The sequence below is a fragment of the Tachypleus tridentatus genome, chromosome 13, assembly GCF_004210375.1.
Source record: "Tachypleus tridentatus isolate NWPU-2018 chromosome 13, ASM421037v1, whole genome shotgun sequence".
Classification (NCBI taxonomy): Eukaryota; Metazoa; Arthropoda; class Merostomata; order Xiphosura; family Limulidae; genus Tachypleus; species Tachypleus tridentatus.
In genome coordinates, this window is record NC_134837.1 from 145283926 (window position 1) to 145305353 (window position 21428).

The 21428-nt window shown below is 35.2% G+C and overlaps 1 protein-coding gene across 1 annotated transcript in view; it reads left to right on the forward strand.

Annotated features, from left to right (window-relative positions):
- Nucleotides 1-21428, forward strand: part of LOC143239501 (potassium channel subfamily T member 2-like) — a 151978-nt gene that overhangs the window by 1407 nt on the left and 129143 nt on the right. The gene's annotated exons all lie outside the window — the stretch shown is intronic.

Here is a 21428-nt window from a genome sequence, read left to right on the forward strand (position 1 = left end):
GTTTGGTTATGAAACCACTTATAATAAAGCAATAATTAAGACAAAAGTCCACGTGCCAATTTTGTGTTGTTTCGTTTAAAACTTACTGTTTGGTATGCTTACTCACTTCATTGGTTTAAATATAATCCCTCCCTAGGGGCACAGCAGTATATATGAGGATTTACAGCCCTAGAAACCGGGTATCGATAACCGTGGTGGACAGAATACAGCGCATTGTGTAGCTTTGTGTTTAACTTCAGATAAATAGAAGTTTTAGTTAATATGTGTTTTGACGCCAAATGTAGGAATTTTCGAGCTTACTAAGTCTGGCAATCTTCCAGGGTTCAGCATGCTAACCTCTTCACTTTCAGGTTTTCGAGGTGAGGCTACATCGAGAGAAAAATCGATATTTAGATAAAATCTTGAAGTGAGACGGTTGTTAAATGAACGTATAGGATGTATATATATGTAGGTTTATAATATGAAAATAAAAAAGTAATCAAATATCATCATATTAAGTGGGTGTACATGAGTGTTTTCTAATAACAAAGCCACTTCGGGTTATCTGCTGAATCCACCGAGAGGAATCAAACCCCTGATTTTATTGTTGTAAATCCGTAGAATTACCGCTGTACTAGTGGGGAACGTATTTAATGGTATATATGGTTTATACTTAATAGTTAACAACTTTTTATAAGCATTACTGTCTGCAACAATAAGCGTATCAAAAAGACGATCTGATTTTTATGCTTATATTTAATGATGTTAAATTATGTTTACTAGCTGATTACCGGTAGCGCCATGGCTGACATGGGATGCGAGCAGTTGGTAAGGATGACAATGCATGGTGGCTATGAGAGATTTGCAGCCTTTTACAGTAATCTCTATTAAATTCTTTTTTTTTCTTGTCCAAAGGTGTGTGTGTTTGTGTGTTTTCTTTGAACAAAGCCACATCAGGCTATCTGCTGAGTCCACCGAGAGGAATCTAATCCCTGATTTTAGAGTTGTAAGTCTGTACACTTACTGCTGTACCGGCGGGGAAATGTCCAAAGGTAAAAACATGCCAAAGTCCAAAGACATTTACTTATTTATTGGTCCCTGAAACAAAGTTCTTGGGGCTTATCTTTGACCGTAAGCTGACCTTTATACCCCACATCAAGTGACTACGGGTCAAATGTACAAGAGCACTGAATATCCTCCCTGTCCTCTCTACCATCACTTGGGGAGCGGATCGTGCTCTTATTCGATCGAAACTCTACTATGGATCACTGGTCTATGGCTCTGCCAGACCATTGACCTTAAAGATGCTGAACCCTATTCATCATCAAGGACTTCGACTCTGCACTGAGGCTTTCTGCACCTCTCTAGTTCAGAGCTTATACACAGAGTCTCATGAACCATCTTTGCACCTCTGTTGTTTGCAACTGTCTTTACTGTATGCTTCGAAGCTTCGTTCCTTACCAAAGCATCGCACCTGGGGTTGTGTTTTCCTTCTTTGGTGGACCGTACTTTTTTAGAACAGGCGGTCTGCCATTGTTCCTTTTGGCCTTCGTATTTAGACGCAGTTGGATGAATTGGATCTTTCCTTGGATAACATTGCTGTATCCATTGGTCAGCTCATCCCACCATGGCTTATTACAGTCCCCAAATGTGACCTTTCTTTAAGTCATCTGACAAAAGCAGATACTCCTGATTGGAAGCACCGTCTCTTTTTGCTGAACATTTATCGAACCATCCTTCCATTCCTATTTATACAGATGGTTCAAAATCAGGTGACTGTGTGAGCTCTGCCATGGTTTGTTGCGGTTCGGTGGTTGTGTGCAGAATCCCTTCTACAGCTTCTGTGTTCACTGCTGAACTGTATATCATATCTCTTGCCCTGGATCACATAGAAGCTAAGCAGTACTCAAACTGCACTATTTATATAGACTCGCTTAGTTCTCTCATAACCGTGGAATAGCTTGACGTTGGTTCACACCCTGCTCTCGCCGATATTCAAAACTGACTGGCCTATTTCTCTTTAACATCTACTTTTATTCGGTTTTTCTGGATACCAGGCCACGTTGGTATTCACGGGAACGAGCTCGCTGACACCACAGCTAAATCTATCTGCTCTGGCACTATCGCCGCTGTGCCTGTTCTATATATGGACTATGGTCCCGTATTCAAGGCTCGGCTCCGTGCCAGCTGGCAGTCCACTTGGAGTGAGCAACGCGACAACAAGCTTTTCCAAATAAAACTCTATATTGGACTTTGGCTGTCTAGCTTCCGTAAGGTTCGGAAGGAGGAAGTTGTTCTAACTAGACTACGCATTGGTCACAGTTTTTTAACTCATCGTTCTTTTTTATCTGGAACTGATGCACCAATGTGTAGTTTGTGTAACATTCAAATCACTGTAAGCCACATTTTACTTATTTGTCATCGTTACGACTTTCAACGACGGCACTATTTTAAACATGTTCGGCCCCAAGGTTTGTCCGTAACATTATACAGTGTTATTGGTGATGGTGACACTGTCCACCTTGGTAATGTTTTTAGTTTTTTTAAAGGCCATTAATATATTTAATGCCATTTAAGTTTTTTTAATTTATACATTAAACCTTTTTTAACGTGGTTCCCTTTTAAGAAAAAAAGTCCATCTAGTTCGATTTGAAATTAGAAAATGACTATAATGTTAACTTACTCGAAACCAGGACTGGAAAGGCCAACTTCAGGTGACTACCGCTGCTGTCTCAACTATCCGTTTGAACTACCCGTTAGTCATCCTGGCGAGTTATTATTACAATTTTGCGACACGTCTTTTAAAACTTTTATTACTTTACTTTTTGACAATGGCCATAATGACACATAACTTGGAACCAGGACTGGAAAGGCCAACTTCAGGTGACTGACGGTGGTTCTTGTACTCACCTGTTAGTCTTCCTGGCAGGTTATGATCATGACCATTATGTTACAGAAAGTCCTTTACAACTTCTCATACTGTAGTTTCTTTCTTAACTTTGTAGACTAGATGTAAACATTGGTTCTATGTTATTTATATTTTTAAATGCTGTTTTGTTTTACCTTCATTTCCTTTTATGAATTTTACTACATTTACTATACTTTTACCTTTTTTACCGGATGTTGGGCGCAGATAGCCTAGCTGCTTTGTGCCATAAAACACTAAATCAACCAACAACCATGGTGAGCAACATGTATAGGCAATGAGCTAATTAATGGTTATGAAGGTATTCATAGGTTTGTAACACTGTAATTCGTGAAAAACAAATAGATCCGCATGTGACGTATTCATGACGTCATACCTTCACCCTGTGTATTTATTTGTAAACATGTAGCATCGCTTTGAGAACATTTTCCCAAGTTTTTTTTTTAAATTTCTGGCCACAAATGACAGTTTTTTGCTTGAATATCGGGTAGATACTTGAAAAATTTGTAATACAGAATTCTTTCTGACGCTATTCATCTCTTTATAACTCAGTAAATGTCGAATTTGGGTGTGACCTTTTCACCTTTGTTTTGCTCCACTACACACAGCAAATTCCGCATCCGCACTTTTTCTGTACATTCGAATGGAGAAAATAAAAGTACTCCGTGACGGAAAACGGAGGTGAAACGGAAAAATCGAGACCCGTATTACAAATCTACGTAAGGCTCGGCATGGCCAAGCGAGTTAAAGCGTGCGACTCGTAATCTAAGGGTCGCTGGTTCGCGTCCCCGTCGCGCCAAACATGCTCGCCCTTTCAATCCCACTATTCGTTGGTAGAAGAGTAGCCCAAGAGTTAGCGGTGGGTGGTGATGCCTTCCCTCTAGTCTTACATTGCTAAATTAGAGACGGCTAACACATATAGCCTACGAGTACTTTGTGCGAAATTCCAAGAACAAACAAACAAATCTACGTGTACACAGTATAAATATTTCGCTAACTTGGGATTTTCATATCTCATAATAAAAAAGTTTTTCCAGTATCATATAAGAAAGAATTCCATTATTGTGTGATGATGTACTTTTATTCTTTAAATATTAACGTGTCTAGCAATGTATTTAAATATTTGCTGAGGTGTTACAATCTATAAGTGTTTTTCTACTAAACTTCAGCGAATCATTGTTCTCACAACACTTCGAGATTTTTTTGTTAATATAGTATACAACAAACGTACTACAATATATTCCACAAAGCAGATATATAACACATATACTAATTATTCTGAATTTCCTTTATTACTATTGTAATTTATTTCAGGACAAAAATTACCATATTTCGTTTGAGTCATTTTACTAACCTTTAAATAATAGTTCTTACTGTACATATACTGAAGAAAAATTTTTCAAAAAGTATTTATCAATAACTTATGAATGTGTGACTAACTCTTTATATACAGAAATTCCGTGCTTATTTGACTCTGTTTGAAAGATCGGAAGTTTTTTGTTAAACTTGCTTCCAGTAATTATAATATGTTTGCTTACGAAAATCGTAAGTCCTGTCATGGTATGGCCAGGTGGTTAAGGGACTCGAGTCGTAATATCATGGTTGCAGGCTCGAATCCCTGTCACACCAAACATGCTCGCCCTTTTAACCATGAGGGCGTTATAATGTTACAGTCAATCCCACTATTCGTTGGCAAAAGAGTACCCCAAGAGGTGGCGATGGGTGGTGATGACTAGCTGCCTTCTCTCTAGTCTTACACTGACACGGCTAGTGCAGATAGCCCTCGTATAGTTTTGCGCGAAATTCGAAACAAACAAAAACTATAAGAAATCGTTGAGTTTTAACGGTTTAAAATTTGCACGTTGCGCTATCTATACTACTACAATTAGATGTTTGGTAAGCATAAAAGAATAATAAAGATATAAGAAAGGTTAAATACAAATTCTATAATAACCTGCTAGATCTCTTCGGTAAAAAATAAATAAAATATTTCTAGGTACCATCTTAAAGATTTTATATGATAATACATTATGTCTAAGTATATATATATATATATATATTTGCACATGAAATTTAGCCTTATTATATAAATGTCCCACCCACAGTGGCACAGCAGCAAGTCTACGGATTTTCAATGCTAAAATCAGCGGTTCAATTCCCCTCGGTAGACTTTGGCTTGTTTTGAATTTCGCGCAAAGCTACTCGAGGGATATCTGCGCTAGCCGTCCATAATTTTTAGCAGTGTAAGATTAGAGAGAAGGCAGCTAGTCATCACCATCCACCTCCAACTCTTAGGCTACTCTTTTGCCAACGAATAGTGGGATTGTCCATAACATTATTACGCCCCCACGGCTGAAATGACGAGCATGTTTGGTGTGACGGTGATTCATACCCGCTACCCTCGGATTACGAGTCGAGTGCCTTAACCACCTGGCCATGTCGAGCCTTTCTTGGTAGACACAGCAGTCAACTCGATGTGGCCTTGCTATAAGAAAAACACACACACATAATATATAAAGCGTCTTTCAGTGGTTCAGTGTTAAGTTTGGGGTCTCACCCCGCTAAAAACCAGGTTTTGATACTCATGATAGCCATAACACAGGTAGCTTTCTGCTTGATAAATAAATACTTAGCTTTATTTTAAGATAATTGTTTTTACTGTTCGAAATAACAGAAAAATAATGTTGAACGTGAATATTGAAAAAACATATGCTTAGCTGAAACTGCTTAAAACGATGCTTTAACGTAACTCTTGTAAATTGATAAAATATTAAAAAACACTTAAAAATTGAGAAAAGAGGAGAAAAACTGCCAATATAATCAGAAAAAATATGATTATTAAAAATCGTATGAAAAATACATAAAATATTTCATGAGCATAAGCAGAGGTTTGGGCGTGAGAAAAATAGTAGAATAAAAATGATTGTGACAACTTGTTGTAGACACATAGTGTAACATCATGTAATATATGACACAGTGATGCTCGTAACTGTGACAAAGCTACCAAGTTTTATAATATAGCTTCATCAAAGCCATAGAATTACAAACTTTGATATGTTTGATATCAGTTATTAGAATGTACAAGATGATCAAATACTGGTTGTCCACTAAAGATGAGATTTAATATAAGTTTTTGACTGCTCTGCTTTGATGAGTTTATGGTAACACAGTTAATAAAATAGGTTTACGAAAGAACAGAGATGGAAGTACTGTCATAAAGTTTTTTTATGCGAGTTTAATTATTTACGTCAGTATAAATTACACCATTTTGTTATTTATCGGAGTTAAACAATGCTGTGTGCATTAAAATGCAATTATAATTTTTAAATTTTGTTTGTAAATTGACCAATTTTGGCTTTCATAATCCCTAGCGACGAAGGCAGTACTGTAAATAATTTATTACTATGCATGCTGTGTCTTACATTACAGACGAAAATATTTAATAAAACAGGCAACTGGGAATTATTGAGCTTAACCTTTGAATATTTTATGATAAGTAAAAATATCAAAATTTCTACGAAAGGCAATTAACTTACTAGTAAACAGTGAAAAAAGTATAATACGATTAGAACAATTAGGTTAAAGTGCATAAAAAATAATGAACTGTAACGTTATTCAAAATTTAATCAACGAAAGTAGCAAAATCTGGTAAAATTAGCATCCGTACATTTCAAAATGCGTTACAAAAATACAATAATAATGACAAATTATGAACTTTAAAATGTTCACATCTCTATAGCAGAATAATGTATAGGCAAACAAGCAGAGCTTAAATGGTAAAAAAAAGGAAGGAAATTAAAGTTATTGAAAGTAACTAAAATTACAATAAATTGGTATAACATGATCATGATTTCCACGTCAACATGTAGAACCAGTATATTCGTAAAACAACACATTCTTTATTGTACATTTACGAATTTGTAACTGGTTCTCCAAAGTTATTTAAATTATTCCACCTACTTGTAACATAATCACGTAGAAACCTTTTATTTATGAGTATTAAATTTTAGATTTCATAGCACATTTTCTGCTTCATAAATAAACGATCTGAATATTAAAATCAATATCTTCCAATTTAATTATCTTATATGTCAACCTTTCAAACGATACACTTTAACATCTATTCTTTTGTCTAATGTCTAACCATACAGAAAAAAACAACTCTATTAATCTATGTCATTAAGCCTATAAATTCTGAGGTTTAATTTGCTTTTTCTGTTAGTGTATAATACTTACACACATGAAAGTTTCCACTAGATTTTGAAAACGAAGAAATTACATTGATTTTTCAATATTATTAATGTCTTCCTCGACCTTTTCTTGACCTTATATCTTCGACAAACAGTAAGTCATCTGCAACATATTTTTCCCTCACATTGACAGTTTTGTGACTTTTTATTTCATAGAAAATCTTGTGAAATGTCGTACGACCAATGTAAACTGAATCACTAGTTTCGGTGAATTTGGAGATTTACCCAAACTAAAATCTTTTTCAAACTTAACTTTTTCACAAACAATTTTATAAAATATTCAATAAGTACAACTGTCGAGGTCAATGAACTACGACATCCTGAAGCTACAAGTAATGACTTCTCTAAAGTGTACAGGTTTACTCTCACGAATACCGAAGAAATTAAACATCTTGATCAACAGTCTATACACAAGTTACATTGGTAAGGGCTTTACTATTTAATATTTATTATCATACCAATATTTGTTTCAGTCAAATATATATTTAGAAATGCATGTAACTTATAGTGTTAAATGTGTATTGCGAAATTCCCGCCTATTCACTAAACTTGTAGAAGGGTGTTATAAAGTTACAGTCAATCCCACTATTCATTGGTAAAAGAGTAGCCCAAGAGTTGGCGGTGGATGGTGATGACTAGCTGCCTTCCCTCTAGTCTTACACTGCTAAAGTAGGGAGGGCTAACGCAGATAGCCCTAAAGTAGCTTTGCGCGAAGTTCAAAAACTAAAACAAACCACCAGAACTTGCAAGAATTAACCATCAGACTCGTCTGTAAAATACGTAAGTGGTTATAAGAAAATACTATTAGCTAGGTGGTTTCATACATATTTATCATTTTGACACATGTATCAACTTGCTTGGAATGGTAAACTTAAGGCCTCGTTTAGTTTTAGTTTCAAAATTGTGGTTGAATTACATTTAATTATATTAGCAAGTATTTTATATGGCTTATATTTTATTCATTTCCTTAATTGAGGTTTTCGTACTACTTTAATAATTCCAACGTAACTGTTTCGTGTCCCTTTCGGGATTATTGCTAATGCTGTATACGTAAACTATCACCTAAGTCGTAAGCATCCCTTGGAGAAAACTGCAAAGATTAATTTCAGAAATTAAATTAAACAATTATAAATTAGATAAATTACTTTATAAACTGTGAAATAAAATTTTCGTTTTTTCCTTAATTTTATAATCACCTTTAAATCTGTCACACGAGGATAAATCAAATTCAGTATGTACAAACTAAAAGCAATCAATATTGTGAATGCTGGATATCTTGACAGTAGCCACGTTTATATGTAAATAAACTCGTTCATAAAAGATTAGTAAGAATTTGGGTCGTACCGTGTTTTATCTTGCTGTCTCGTGTTATAATTAATAATTAATCAACTTATAACTATAAGGGAGCTAGTTAAATAAATACGAAATTCATTGGAAGTAGTAAAAATATGATCCTTGTTTGTTTAGAATTAAGCACAAAGCAATACAATGGGTTATCTGTGCTCCGCCCACCACGGGTATCGAAACCCGGTTTCCAGTGTGTTCGCAGACATATGTGTTACTGGGGGCCGTATAATCCTTCCACTATTAAGTATGATTATTAGGCTTAGCTTCTACTACGCATTTAAAGATGATTTACAAGTGCTGATTACAATGGTTTCTGCAACTTTCAGGTTACTAGCAACTTTGGCCCTGTACAGGGTTTTATAAATCAGTGTGAGATTTCGCTAACCTTTTGTTCGCTGTATGTGTTTTTAAAATCAATCCACAATGGTCTACATATGCATTCTGATTTTTGGGAAGCTTTATACTTAATACACAACCTACAAACGATTTTGGGGCAGATGATGGACTTCATGGGGTGTCAGAAGGTATTCAAGTTAGAAAAATGCATTCCGTTAAAGATTCGATCCGTCAGCCTCAAACAAACTACACTTTATAATCAAAAGAACTCACGTCTCCGTAGTGTTAGACTACAAAGATAAGAAGTTTAGGGGTTGGCCAAGTTCTGTTCCTCTTGCACAAAATAGTAGAGGTGTACATGTTACCTTATGATTAAACCCTTTTGACAGATTTGACGACGTAGTATAAAAAATAATTAATACATAATGTGCTGATGTGGGCAACCAATTTTAAAAATACAAGTACTTGCGAGGATATTTGTTTGTAGTTTTGTAGTTAAGCACAAATATACATAATGTGACATCTGTGATCTGGCCCTCGCGGGTATCAAAGCCAGATTTTTAACGTTCACCTTTACGATTGAGCTACCAAGCTGCTTGCGCGAACGAAAAAAAAAAAGTACTTTGAACATATGAGGAACACTTGATATAAAAATTGGCTTTTTTATAACTTTGAAACTTATATCTTTTATTGACATTATTCTGTGTCCCCCATTGGCACAGCAGATTTATACCATTAGAAACCAGGTTTCGGTACTTGTGGTGGACAGAGTATAGATAGTTTATTGTATAGCTTTGTGCTGAAATACGGACGAACGGGTCCCCTGTTGTGAAAGCGGTAAATCTACTGATTTACGACGTTAAAATCATGGGCTCGAATCCCTTTGGTAGACACTGCAGATAGCCCTATGTGACTTTGTCATAAGAAAAACACACACACGAAAGAACGAAATGTATACTTACACATTTTTATTTACATAGACAATTCTAATATTTCCAATAATTGTACTATTTTTTTTATATGTAACTTTGTTCATTATAAACAATGTAATTTCACTTTCTTATATTATACATCTATATTCAACTTTACAGGGCCCGGCATAGCCAGGTGGTTAAGACGCTCGAATCCCCGTCACACCAAATATTCTCACCCTTTCAGCCGTAGGGGCGTTATAATGTCGCGGCCAATCCCACTATTCGTTGGTAAAAGAGTAGCATTAGAGTTGGTGGTGGGTGGTGATGACTAGCTGTCTTCTCTCTAGTCTTGCACTGCTATATTGGGACGGCTAGCACCGATAACCCTCATGTAGGTTTGCGCAAAATTCAAAAACAAACAAACAAATAATCAACTTTAGCCGTGAATTTGCAGTTTCGCGATTGATATGTTTGATAGATTAATATTTTCACAGACAGTATTTTCTAATTTTGCTGAAAGAAGCTGTTTACTGATGTTTAACGTCTTTTTGTCCTGGATTCGAATATTTTTATTCAAAAGACTGTTAAAAAATAAGATTCCTGCAGATTTGAGCAAACCTTATTCACATTTGTTTAGTCTACAATTAAAATATTGTTAACATAAGAATGCAGTTAAAAAGTACATAAGCTTGGGTCACTCAAGTACACCACAGTTTTTGAATACACTTAGGTGATGTTTGTCTCTTCTTGTTTATGAGATAGGCATTCTATGTATCTTTATTGTAACTGCTATAAAATAATAGTTTTTAAAATGCATGTAATACATTTAATTAAATAATTTAATATTTAATTGTAAAATATTGATAATTTACACATTAATTCTACTCTAATGTTTCCTTTGTTGGTCGATCTCTTCTCGATTAATCAATATAAACAAGAATGCAAAGTTTAGTGCGTATAATGATACCGAAAGCGTTTCACTTATTCGCCAAAACGTATGTTCTATAAAACTTGTGGTTTCTACCTAACTGACATTCCCTGAGTGGCAGTCGTAAATAAATTATTATACTTTCTTTTCGATTTTATATACTTACCAAGGAACACTCCTATAATATTTCCCGAACTGTATTGACTGACAGAGTAATCTGTCTAACCTAGTTTAAATCACTTTGTATATCACTTAAGCTATTATAAAAACTTCGAAAAATTCAAGACATTAAGCCACACCTTCTACTCTATATCAAACTTCCCTCGAGCCAGTCGGCAATACAAACCTCTAGATACAAACATTTAGGTTAGATCTAAAACAATATAGTTGTACGTGAGATACGTATTTTGGAGTAGCATATATATATGTGCAAAAGGCATTCTTGTATATTATACCCAAATGTAAACTGTCAAAATAGCTGACAAAATATTTCAGTGAACTATTTTCACTTCGTTTCCTGGTCTAGTATATGTGTGTGTGTGTTTTCTTATAGCGAAGCCGCATATGGCTATCTGTTGAGTCTACCGAAGGGTCTAGTATATTTCCATAGAACTGGAAAAATATCTAGCATGCTTCAACAGTTTACACACTAGCAAGTATTTCATCGACGTATCCATTTGTTTCTTTGTGTAGTTATGTCAAAAATTATCTGTAAACAATCAAGAAATTGTAATTTAATTAATAATACAACATAATTATTGTATCGATCATTTCACAAAATAAACGTCATTTTATAAACTGTAAATGTTCGATAAAGATTTATTAATTTATTATTAACTAAGATTTGGTTTTGAATTGTGCAAAGCTACACAAAGGCTATCTGCGTAAGCTATTCCTAATTTATCAGTGTAAGACTAGAGGGAAAGTCGCTAGTCATCGCCACTCACAGTCAACTCTTGGACTACTCTTTTACCAACGAATAATGAGATTGACCATTACGCTATAACGCCACCACTGCTCAAAGGACGATCATGTTTGATGTGGCGGGGATTCCAACCCGCAACCCTCAGATTACGAGTCGAGCGTCCAAACTACCTGGCCATGTCGAGTCATTAGACTAAGGAAATAGATGTAACAGCTAGGTTTATTACAATGGTCAATATAAAATAAATTGATTAATTCTGATTAATTATTTATGTTTTGTGCATCGAATTGTAGGTCATAGTCCATCGCTAAATCCATCTGTATAGAGCTCTGAGTATGGACTAACTAGTAGTTTGACCTTTAGAATATTGGATCTCACTTATAAATCACACTTCATCGATAAGTTTATTTTTAATCACAGTTTTAGCATATTTTAAAAGTAACAAATACATCTATTTAATCATAACTAATATTCATAAACTTTTCAAAGCTGTCACTTTCACGGATACGTTTGTAGTAATGTAATGAAAGAGAACAAAAATATACTAATAAAATAAGAGTTCCATATAGACGTCCTACATTTATCTGAAGTTTTTCAACTTGGTATTGTATACACCCAAAATATATTCATTTAGAAGATATTTGATGACAGTCCTACCTGTCTTTAGTCATGTGATTATTATTTTAGAGATAATAGTTTTTCATCAACATAATTTCATTTCTTTGAATTGCCCTATGTACGAGTCAAAAAATAAATTAAAGTCTTACAGTTTTACTGGATGTTAATCTAACGTTTTGTATTGTAATGTTCAAAGTGTAACAGCTTTAATATGTCCTTTACTAAATAATTTAAAGGGGTTAATGTTAATAATAGGTCTGGCATGGCCAAGCGCGTTAGGTGTGCGACTCGTAATCCGAGGGTCGCGGGTTCGTGCCCGCGTCGCGCCAAACATGCTCGCCCTCCCAGCCGTGGGGGCGTTATAATGTGACGGTCAATCCCACTATTCGTTGGTAAAAGAGTAGCCCAAGAGTTAGCGGTGGGTGGTGAAGACTAGCTGCCTTCCCTCTAGTCTTACACTGCTAAATTAGGGACGGCTCGGTGCAGTGGGCTAACAACCTACTCACTTAAATACTTGTTGAAGAATCCGCAAGCGACTGCGGCCCTATGTTCCTAGATGGAATATAATGGTGATAACTAACTAATGTTAATAATGCCCTCTTTAAGTTCTCTTTTTTTCTTCCAAATATTTAATAAATTGTGCCCCCCTTCCCAGTGGCACAGTGGTGTGTCTGCGGACTTATACTAAAACAAACATGGTTTCGATACCCGTGGCGGGCAGAGCACGAATAGTCCTTTGTGTAGCTTCGTACATAGTAGAAAAACAAAGAATTCAAATATCAACTGTGGATTACAAAGTGCACACAACTTGGCTTAACTACAGATTTAGGAATTAACAAGAAGTGTCAGAACAGTAACGTTAGAACTAGATCCAATAGACTATTTCTGTGGGCGTAATCACACTTGCTGGAGTTAGCATGTCAGAAATAGAAAATAAAATAAATATTTGACATAGTTTAGATTAATAAAACCAAACCTCTGTCGTCCCGTCGACAGTCTATTCATTTTGGCTTGGCTATATATATAAATATATACACATAAACAGATTAAACGTTAATTGAATATCGGTGACGTATACTTGCATTACACTGGAATCTTGAATTGTCTTAAACTTTAACTTGCTTTATGTATAACAAAAAACTTGTATGTATTTCCCCCTGTTCAATGAAAATAACTCTTCAAACAAACATCAAGAGAATCAGATCATGGGTGCTACTAACACTGCCAATAGTTTTCAAAACTTCTCTATCAACAACATCAAATTGGCAGCCGGATCGCTAGATAAAACTAGTTGGTGATTATTATCTAGTCAGAAATAGTAATAATAAAGTTAATGGCGAATAATTAGACTTGGGAGGTCGTATATGCTACTAACATTTGTTTAAGAAAACAAATGAGTAAGTGGCAAATAAAATATAAACAAAGACTGTTCTCAATTTTTTCATTGTTTATCGAATGTTGTCAACGTACCTAATTCATATTTTGTATGATCTTTTCATGGAGAGGTTTCAAAGTGTACCCCAGTGGCTCAGCGGTGTGTCTACGGATTTACAACGCTAAAATCTGGGTTTCGTTACCCGTGGTGAGCAGAACACAGATATCTCATTGTGTAGCTTTGTGCTTAATTCAAAACAACAGGTTTCAAAGTAATATTTTTAAGACGGCTAAAGCTATACAAAAAATATGGATTGACTATGCCGACGACAATTTTGTGGCGTGTTTGTTTTTGAATTTCACATAAAGCTACACGAGTGCTATCTGCGCTAGCCGTCTCTAATTTAGCAGTGTAAGACTAGAGGGAAAGCAGCTAATCATCCCGACCCACTACCACATTTTTTACTACTCTTTTAACAACAAACAATGGGACTGATCGTCACATTATAACCTCCCCACGGCTGAAAGGATGAGCACGTTTGGTGAGACGGGGATTCAAGCCCGCCACCCTCAGATTAGGAGTCGAGTGCCTTAACCACTTGACTATGCCAGGTTTTTGTGGCGTGGCAGCATGGTGTACAAAACTAAATAGAATTGTTTGAATAGCTTAGAACCTGCTATTAAGTGTGCTTATAAATTTGAAGTAAATAATGTTTTACCATTTGTTAATATATTAGTCAAGAAAAACAAAAAATAAGTTAGAAATCACCGTTCATCAGAAGCCTTTTTCTGTTATCATATCTCCACGTCATAACTTCATGAAAATGTTAATTTTTATTCGTGTGTTAACATGGATCTTTAAGTCTATGTTCTAAACAATATTTAACAAATGAAGTATTGTGAACTAAATGTGTAGCATTATATAGAGGCTTTTCATCCAATATTGTTTATAGACTTGTGATAAAGTTAGTAAAATTATATGAGATAATGAGAAAAAACAATCTAAGATGAAATTCTCATGGCCCGGCATGGCCAAGCGTGTTAAGGCGTGCGACTCGTAATTTGAGGGTCGCGGGTTCGCATCCCCGTCGCGCCAAACATGCTCGCCTTTCAGCCGTAGGGGCGTTATAATGTGACGGTCAATCCCACTATCCGTTGGTAAAAGAGTAGCTTAAGAGTTGGCGGTGGGTGGTGATGACTAGCTGCTTTCCCTCTAGTCTTACACTGCTAAATTAGGCACAGCTAGCCCTCGAGTAACTTTGTGCGAAATTCAAAACAAACAAAAACAAGAAATTCTCATAAAATAAATGAAACGGGAATATTATTTCCATCATATGTTCCAGGGGCTTGTGACGTCAACTTTGTCGAAAACTCAAAAAAAGAAAGTGAAAATATTGTTTCGATTTATCTGTGAATAAAATTAGTTAACCATTAAATAAAACTAACTATGAAATTTAAAGTTATGAAGAAACTTGGTGTTTACAAAGCTGGTTGTGAATGTGATTGTGTACACATTAACCAAACTAAAATAAATTTAAAATTTAGAATAAATGAATATAAGGGGAGTCTTATAAATAAAAGTGAAAATTCTACACCTGCTGAAAATGCAAGTCATATCAGTCATATTATTCAGGAGGGATAAAAAATATTCTTCTACCTTAACCGAATGATGAGACGTCTAGAAATACGGGGGAATCTACAAAAATAATGAAACATACTAAAACTAATCATTGTATCTTGAATTAAGATGGAGGGTCGGTTGTATGTAGAGGGCGTGATATACTCAGTATGTAAATTGAGTTGTTCCATGAGTAATTGCTTTTGTATGAATGTGGTTTACAGTTTCTTTGACCTTACGTTGTTATGGACGATGTGTTTGGAGTTTGAAATATGTAGAATATCTGTTTTGAAAATGTTGGTGATTTCATGATCATGTTTTGTTCGATTTAAATTCAGTATTTAAAAGGTTGATTGTTTTAGTTATTAATACAACATAAGCCTAATTCATATTTGTGCATAGGATTAAGAACTGAAAACGTAGCATGGAGTACATGGCGGCCTAGGATGTAAAGTTGAGGTACCTTTAAAGTTCAGGATTAACTTGGGAAATACTTATGTTGAAACCAGTTCCAAACACAATATAATAAAACAAAATTATATATCAGAAACTTCAGATGAGCTTCAGATTTGTTGTTTGTTTGTTTCTTTTTAATTTTGGGCAAACTTGCATGAAAACTAACTGCTCTAACCACCCCTAACTTTAAATTGATAAACAAGAGAAAAGGAAGCTAAGGAGCTCTACTCACCGCCAATTCTTGGGCTACTCTTTACCAACGAGAATTAGTATTGAACATTACATTACAGCTTCCAACCCCCATTCCCCCGACACGCACATGGATAAAAAACGAGTGTAACAGAATTCAAATTTCTGACCCCAAATTGAGAGTTAGGCGCCATAATCACCAATATATCATAAAGAAATAAGGTATGCATAACAGACCAGAGTGCAAAAGTATCAATTTTTCAGCATATCTACAATTATGCTTGTATGTTTCAAGGACTTCACAAGGAAGAGTATATAAATATTTTGTATGCTTAAACCAAAACAATTCATATAAGCAGCTGACGAAATATTAACGTAAAGACAAAATAAATTATAAAAGATAAAATAAATCATAAAAAATCGATAAATGAAATTGCTCAATAAAACACACTTAAAAAAAGTAATGCCATCCAGGTGAACGAAGAACATCTTCATGTTTCGGAAAAAATATTAATTATTAACATAACTTTGGAATCGTTAATTAAGATGCATTACAGAAAAAACAGCATTTGTACTTGACATGAATATTCGTATTTTTTGTGCAGTACATTTAATGCTTGTTTGGAAATCGTCAATGATCGTTTCTCATTGATAATTTGAATTAGTACTAAGAGATGGCATGACAAACTAGATAGTGTGCATCTACATGAGATAAGTAAAAATACATTGTATTTTTAAACACTTTCTTCGTTTTGTACCGTAGAGCATATCTTAAGGATTACAGGTTTATTCGTTTAACTACGAAGAAATAACATAAAGTGTTTAAAAAATGTATTGAAAAATAATAACTAGTATTCCGTCTTAAGGCTACGTTATATTTCTGTAAATTAGACACGTTTCGAAATTGATCCCTGTTGTTATTATTCCTGCGTACGATATAATGGATAAATAAAACGGAATTTTAGGATCAATATCTATCTAGTTTGCTCCTAGATGTTCAATACATTCATTATGCGGGAGAAAAAGAACCCGATTGAAAACACTTAGCCACACCTCACCCTTTGATGGTTGAGCGGCAGATCTGAAGATTTCCAACGCTAAAAACCAGGTGACCACAGCATAGATAGCTCATACGTGAAAGCACTGCAGCAAAACTAAACGTGTTTAATTTGCGGACATTCCGGAATTTACACGTCCCTTATCAATGATCTTAAATTTTTACATACAACACATGCACGCAATGTATAGCTAAATAGAATAATATTCAGTACACGAAAAAATGTACGCAAGATATATAGAAGGAAATAAATAAAAGTTACAACTGTTATGGGCATAGTTTAATAAGCCCATAGTGGTACAGAGGTATTATATGCGGACTTACAAGCCAGAAACCGGGTTTCGATATCCGTAGGCCCATGCATGGCCAGGTGGTTAGGGCGATCAACTCGTAATGTGAGGGTCGCGAATTAGAATCTGCATCATATCAAACATGCTCGCCCTTTCAGCCGTGGGGGCGTTATAATGTTACGATCAATCTCACTATTCGTTGGTAAAAGAGTAGTCTAAGAGTCGGTGGAGGGTGGTGATGACTAGCTGCTTTCCCTCTAGTCTTACACTGATAAATTAGAGATGACTTTCGCAGATAGCCCCCGTGTAGCTTTGCGCGAAATTCAAAAACAAAATAATCGATACTTAATGGACAGAGCACATTGTATAGCTTTGTGTTTAATTAAACAAGCAGTTTAATAAAATGTGATATTCAAAATATGAAAAGCTAGAAGGAACTGAAGTTATTACATAGGCTGGGGTGTTTATCGAAATACTCAGATTTTCTTTTATCAGAAACTGTTAATTTGATAATACTGATGTTAGTATTTTGAGGCTAATAGGAAATAAAGGGGTGATTATTAATCTCACTGTGTGTGTATGAATATGGAAGCTGTTAATCTATCTTCTTAAAATTCGTTTTGTTTTGTCGATATAGATGGTTTTACAGTCGCCACAAATTGATTTGTTGACGACCCCTGAGTGTAGAAAAGGAAGAAAAAGATGTTTAGTTGTTTTTTTTTAAGTTGAGAATTCAGAAGAAAAAAAATGGAAAGCCAACTGTAATTATATTTGTACGTAAAACTCATACAGATCTTGAGAACATTGTCAAAGTACGGTTTTAAGATTACTCTTGTGTTTTTTGGGCAGGATTTTGAGTTAGAAAACAATATATTTGTGCCTGGAAGGTCCAGACTCTCTTTTTCAGGCGAAGTTATATACGTCCCCATGGAATGATTGCTTCTGCTCCAAAGTAGAAACAGTGAGTTTCTTGATATGGGAATATATATCGGAGCGAATTAAACCAAAACTTGGTAAACTTAGTCTTATAATTTGTTATGCTTCAACAGAAGACTCAAAAGAAATGATAAATGAGGTACTTAATAGAATTCCAGAATGATATATTAAAGCAATAATGGGAGACATGAATGCTAAAGTAGATAATGATCCACTGTTGGTGGGTCCGGAATAGCGTTACGCTGTGAAAGAAATGGTTTAGTGGTTATTACTAGTATATTGTTTTCATCCCAAGAAATTCATAAAACAAACGCAGAGAAGCTCTGATGATTTAAGTGAAGATAAATTAGATCGCGTTACGATATTCTGTGGACGTTAATCCTTCTTGCATGATGTCAAATCACTTACAAGCTCAGACATAGGCTGATTACAATTTGGTTGTTGTAAAAGTAAAATTGAAATTGTGCAAACATAAAGAAAAAAATTTTATACCTTTTGACTCTATCAAGTGGAAGACTCAAAATTAATAGCTGTATTTACAAAATATGTTTCAGCTGTAGATGACGTAAGTGATGAACAGGGTGTCAAAAATTATTTATTTTGAATTTCGCGCAAAGCTACACGAGGGCCATCTGCGCTAGCCGTCTATAATTTAGGAGTGTAAAACTGGAGGGAAGGCAGCTAGTCATCACTACCCACCGCCAACTCTTGGGTTACTCTTTTACCGACGAATAGTATGATTGACCGTCACATTATAACGCCCCCACGGCTGAACGGGCGAGCATGTTTGCTGCGACGAGGATTCGAACCCGCGACCCTCGGATTGCGAGTCTAACGCCTTAACCCACCTGACCATGCCAGACCTTATTGCTTAAGAAACACGATGAGTACCAGAGAATTTTATCATATAAGTGAAGAGACAATAAGAGAGAGAGATGGACAACAGTTGATCACAGGAACGGATCAAGCTGTGTTGATGGGTATGCTAAGAGCGTGTTTCTAAAAACGAAGAGAAATAGACTGCCAAGACAAGCAATGGCTGGAAGCCAAATGGAAGAAGGCAAAGAGGAAGATCGAAAGACACTTGATATACACCAATAAAAACAGATATGAAAAATAGTCAGAATAGAGGCTGAGATAAGGGCAGAAGACCGAATGCTATAAAAGGTTTTCATACCAGGTCTGAAAAGAACTGATGACGTTGATGATGACTGTTCTTCAATTATTAGATGTCGCATTTTAAAAGCAAATAACTGTTGTATTTTAATGCGCTTTAAGTTAACATAATTTTGAATTACTATTTGTGTTTCAATAAAAGTGTTATAACATGTTCCTATTTGATATATTCTTAGCTTCCTGTGAGAATTTACAATGTGTTTAACATGTAATGAATGATATCAATAACATTGTAAGTCTTATGTAAATGAAATGTTTTAATTTTCTTACATAAGACACGATATCCATTAAGTACGTAATATATACGTTATGTGAAACTTTCAAAATATAATCAGAATTTTCAAGGATATAATAACGATCAAAAACAAACGCTAATAATGTCAGTGTTTACATTGTTCAGTCCATTGTTTTCTAGTTAAATATCATATAATGTGACAAGCAAAAACTGGTCATTCAGCATGTTATATTCATGTGTGTAATGGTGTCATGAGATTGTGTTTAATTCAGCCGTCACTTTGAAATTAAACACAGCATTTAAGGTATTTCAATTTGTTTGTGGATCGTGGTTAAATCCAATAGAACGCTTTGAATGGCTTACTTACTGTGTGAATTAACCAATTACATCAAGCTGTTGCGGACTAGCTATTAATGTTTGAAAGGGTTGTTTGTAGAATATGGAATGATTATTTTTCAAGCCAATGGCGCAATTGAACAAATAATTAAATGGCGTTCGTTAATTAGGACTCGTCAAAGCCATGTGAATCACGAGGCTATTCCTTATTCTAGTTAAGTAATGAAATGCATTCCACTGATAACGTGTTATAAAGCAGCTCCTCTGCGATGGGCCCTGCATGGCCAAGTGTGTTAAGGCGTTCGACTCATAATCCGAGAGTCGCGGGTTGGAATCCCGTTCGCACCAAACATGCTCGCCCTCGCAGCCGTGAGCGCGTTATAATGTCACGGTCAATCCCACTATTTGTTCGTAAAAGAGTAGCCCAAGAGTTGACGGTGGGTGATGATGACTAGTTGCCTTCCCTCTAGTCTTACACTGCTAAATTAGGGACGGCTAGCACAGATAGCCCTCGAGTAGCTTTGTGCGAAATTTAAAACAAAGAAATTAGTGAAGGTTTCACCCTGCAGCCAGGAAACAGATGTACATTCATTTGGGAAGCCACACTTTCATACGCCGTCGTGATCTGTGGTTGTGGTATACGTACGGATTTTGCAGGAACAATGCGTTGACGGTTGTACCGAAGTGGTAATAGTAATACCATCAATTATAAATACCATAAATTACAACCCTTTTGTTTTTTTGTGTTTTTTTCTAAGTCCAGCAAGTTGCCATGGCTACAATCTAATGAATCCTAATATCTTACCTAGTGTTTAACTAGACGACACATTGATTAAATGAGGGAATGATTATATGAAATAACCAATATCTTCACTGTACTCGAGTTTTGTCAAGAATGTAGGAGATGGTTTTAAGGTAAAGCACGATGCGTTTCATCAAGTTTGTATAAACTCTGAAGATGTCTTATAAGTTGTGCTTTCAGAGGAGTATCAGAAAATACTTGAAGTCCTTAACAGCACTGATTTTAAGCACGCAACCTCTATATCAGGCTACCCTTGCTTTTTGTATTTACCGTGTTCATATATAAAAAATCCAGTTATACATTGTTTTTCACATATATAAATTACAAATTTTTAAACTTTATTGTATATATGAAAAATCATATTAACAGGATATTTAGCCTCTGCTCTGTTGTAATTAGCTTGTAAGAGTAAATAGTTTTGTGGCTCGATATTAATTCCTAATAACTTGGCGGTTTGGTTTTGCCAGAATATTAATCTTCAGTGAAGGTCACACTAACAAGATTTACAATCTATGACTTCGTCTTTGAATATGATTTAAGGCAATAACATGTAAGTTGACAACTGTAGTGAAACTCCCCAAGTTTTGGAAGTGCTGTAAGTTAAATTAATTGGATTGAACTAAAACGTTCCTAATGCGGACGGCTTAAGTGATTTGTGAAATATTATTCTTCAGTTAACTAAGCAAAAGTAGATTACATGTTTATATCTATCTGTGAGACATGAAATTTATGGCAT